We start from the raw sequence: 4,409 nt of genomic DNA, 5'->3' as shown, positions 1-4,409 counted from the left end.
CTTTTAAAAAATAATAAAATCCTTCCTTTTAAAAAATAGTAAAATTGTAGAAAACCATAAATGTGTCATTGTATTTGTATTTATGGAAATGTAACTCTTATTGAAATACCTGCACCGGTATTTTTTCATAAATAATTGCTTCTAATTACAATCGGTAAAAAATGCGGATTATTCGCGATTAAATACCCTTGCGAGAGACATCATACGGTATTGTTATTTCTACGAACATAAACAATAAAAAAAGAGATAGCGACAGACTGAAACCGACGTGCCAAGAATAGTATCAACCTTTTCCCCGTTTACGTCATCGTACCCTTCAGATTTTCTATTAGTAGACGTATATTCAATTGTGCTTTCATCAATGAAAGTTACTATAACAATGAACATCAGCTGCGTGTGTATTAATAAAGTCCTATATACAGGGTGTAAAACTATCATAGGTTCATCGCTTGAATCGTTACTCTATATAAATGTGAAAGGAGTACTGTGAAACAATGTTGCATTGGAGGGTTGTACTTTCTAAAAACAAAACAATTTTATCTTCATTTATTCGATGTATTATTTGCCACAGACTGTCTACCACATAGGTGGACGAAAGTAAAAATTCTGTTCACCTACTTTCCTTTTAGAGGGACGTTTTAATACGCGTTCAGTGACCTGTGGTTAAACGGTTATTAAAGGTAATGGAAAGTCACGAAGAGAAGTTACTTACTATAACAAACGAATCGATCGGTTTTATATATATATATATCAAGCAACAATTCGAATAGCAATAAACTGAATATATATTATTGCTGTTCGAATTGTTAGTTGCTTATTTTAGAGGATATTCGTTCATTTAAAGTAAACAATTCGATAAGAATCGTGCAATATATTAAATATTTCTTAAACGAAAACTTTTATGTTTGCCGCAAGTTTCTTTTTATTAAGAGACGTTAACGTTAAAAATTGCGATTCAACCTTGAGACGTCCGCCATTTTCTCTTAGATCAATATTTCGAAAAGTTCTGTGTTCGTAGACTAGATAGTGCAGTATACTACGCAAACTATATCAAATTCTGAATTTCGAATGTACTAAGCAGCAGTGATCCTCGTGCATTGCCCATTTGTTAACAGGAAATTAGCAAGTTTTGAAGAAGATGTAAAAATCATATATGTACATATCTTTAAGAATGATAAATATTTCCAAATAATTAAATTAAAAAATAAAGAAAATTAATAGCTTCAAAAATCCGTAAAGACACCACTGCTCAATAAAAATCATTTAATCAGTCAGCTGTTGCAGTCTCTTTAAAAATTATTTGGGCTACTATAATTTAAAAATACGTAACATATAAGACATATAATTTAACCAAAAAAATATCAAATTAAGTATCCTTTAATCGGCTGTTTTCGACGAGTATACTTCTCGCAAAGAAATGGCAGCATCTTTTGCTACAAAAGTATTAACATTATTATATTATTATTATGTTAATTATTAAGTAATATTTTTAAGTTAACAATAAACTGGTTAACGATTTAGAATAGAGATCAACGCAAACGAAACAGAATTCCAAAGAATGGAGCTCGCGGCAGCCATTTTTTCAGGCCATCTTACACAAATGGTACAAGATGTAAACTTTGGCCGGCGTTGCGTGCGTGAAAAAAAAGAGGACTGTCCCCTACATAATTTATCGATACACATTGTTTCGTAAAAGCTCGACGAAGTTGTATATATACGGTATGGGTGGGTTATCGAGTGAGTCGGGTTAGGTTAGGTCCGACGGGTGGTCGGTTGGGCGTCGAGGCGCCGGAGCAGAGCATGCCAGGACAAACGGACGGACGTAGCCCGACGGGACAAACATACACCTTACCGTGAAAGGACTTCCAGGTCTTTGTAAAAGCCAGTTCCTCGCGAGACACTCCGATCGACGGACAACGGTCTCACGATTGTGCGTCGAAGTTTACTGGTCCCAGGACTTCTACAACCTCGTCGTCAAAGGTAAGAGTAAAACGGGGTGCCCCGTTCTGCAGCATCCTCGCTCGATTCCGCGGAGTTCTGAATCCCAGAAATTCGAGAACCCGTGACGTCAATACCATCTGGGAAAATCGAGTCCTGTTCGGAAAATTCTGTGGAAAATTCTGTGTTTTCGAGGATCGATCCAAACGACCGGCGAATTATCAAAGGAAAATTCTTTGTTCTCGTTGCCACGTATTAGGCAACATCGATGCCCCGCTGTCTCGCGGACGAGCTTCCTTTGACCCGCATTTCCATTCGCCAGGATGACAGTCGGGTTTCTCCGCTGTCGCCTGTTTCTCGCAATCGATTCGTTGGCGATCCTGTGATTTTTTTTTTCCTTCGACGTGTTCCCTAGTTTCGATCACGCCCGACTTTTACGTAACAAGTGCCGCGTACAGACGTCTTCAGTTTTTTCTCCCGGTTCACAAGAGATCAATGAGATATAGTGTTTTTTCCGTGCGATTGTTTCGAGAGTTCGCGATCCGTATTTATCAAAGCTTTCGTGAAATTGGAGAGAGCATCGTAGGATTACTGGCCAATTATCCAGCTATTGCACCATTCAACAGCACTCTGCCCACGCAATTCGTATTAAGAAGCAACGATACCGTGTAATTCGTCGTTTAATGGGCTCAATGCGTAGATTTGAATTATTAACACACTCTTCCGCAACGTAATTACCGTAGACGTTCGTCTAGACGTGATAGAATTTTTCAGTGCACCCACAGCTTATTTGTCACAGTAATTTGAGATTCTCGCTTTCTCGATGTATTTTTAGTGCGAAGCGTAACCATTGGGATTTTTAATTGTAAGTTTATCTAAGAAACCTAGACTGAAATAGTCATTGTTTTAAAGTCATTGTTAAATCTCCGAAATTATTAACAACGTCTAATTAGGTACAGTAAAGTAATGTAAAATTTCTGATTGGAGGTTATGACGAGTCCGTGTACTCGATGCTTAAAAAAGAAATGATTCTGTGTGTCCGCGGTGAACGTCGATTGTCATTGATTGCTGCTTGTACCATCCATTTTGTTGGCACTCGAATCTCCTTTATCATGAACATAGTTACATGACTTTCAAAATTTCTGGATATTTGCGTTCTCCTCGCGAATCAACGCCCCTAAATCGTTACTGAAAGGATCTTTCGCGTGGAATTCCCCCTTCTGGGTAAACGAATGCGTGGGTCAAGTTTAGCATACGATTTAAATGGAATTATCGCTCTCTTCGTTCTATAGTAGACGTATATTATAAAGGTGGGAAAATGCCCATTCCGCCATAGCGGCTTTAAAAAATTTTGAAAAAAATATGGCTTGTTTTGGACATTGAGTCGCGTGTTGTAGAATTTTTTCAGATTTTTCAGTTGCGAACTGTGATTATCGAAAATGAAAAAGCAAAAAATAATCGGAAAATTGAAGATTTTTCGAAAACTAACGCATTAGCTATTTTTATATTAATTTTATAACAATTTAAATTTACCTAACCTAAAAGATCATTGCCATTGCCGTGATATACACCTGTTACGTCCAATTTAATGATTTATGAAATTTTCTTAGCATACTCAAAACTTGGTAGAAATGAAGGATAAATAAATTAAAAAATTATAATTAGAGATAAGTTAACCATTCTATTAATCATTTTGTAACACGCATCATAGACATTTTGCTACATTTTAATGTAGATTCTACAATGTGTAGTTAAGTCCGGCTATAGTGCCTGCTAAAAAATTAACGTTTTGTTTAATAATGTTCCAACCGTTTTAAATTGTCGTTGCATTCTTATGGATGAATTATGATGTGGTGCTCCGAGAGCTCTGTTATGCATTATTAACGAAACGATAAGGGAACTGGTTAAAATAACAGTTACCGTATAGTACGTGCTCTATAATTGATTTAGTTTCTTAACATCGGTTGTAACGTGTCTTCGTAATGCATCTTGCATAACAGTTCTAGATATTCCAAGACTTTTTCTATCAAGCATTACAGATTTCTTGACATACTATAAATCGATTGTAATACAGTGGCAACCGATGGCTTCGATTAAAATAAGGTTCGATGGTTTTCTGACGATGTCTACCTTTCGCTATTAACATTTTAACCTTTCTTCTGAACTTTTGATAATTTTTAACTTTCTCCCATAATTCGTCTAATTATCTGTTAAACTGGCTACCGAACCAATAATTAAATATTATATAATACATTTAATTTCAAATATCTTTTAAGATATTTATCTAAAAGACTTACTTGTTTTTTTTTAATGTCTTCGTTCGATTGTTTTACATAAACTACAGAAGTTTTCCCGAACATCAAATCGACAGTAGTTTTCCAGATTCCGTGTCAAATTTATAATGTTACATGTCGCTGGGTTGTTTTCCGTTGCGACAAATAATTCATAAGTCGCGTCAACCGTGAATTTTT

This window comes from Augochlora pura, chromosome 6, assembly GCF_028453695.1.
Source record: "Augochlora pura isolate Apur16 chromosome 6, APUR_v2.2.1, whole genome shotgun sequence".
NCBI lineage: Eukaryota > Metazoa > Arthropoda > Insecta > Hymenoptera > Halictidae > Augochlora > Augochlora pura.
The sequence above is the reverse complement of the archived record's forward strand: the minus strand, read 5'-3'. Positions refer to the sequence as shown.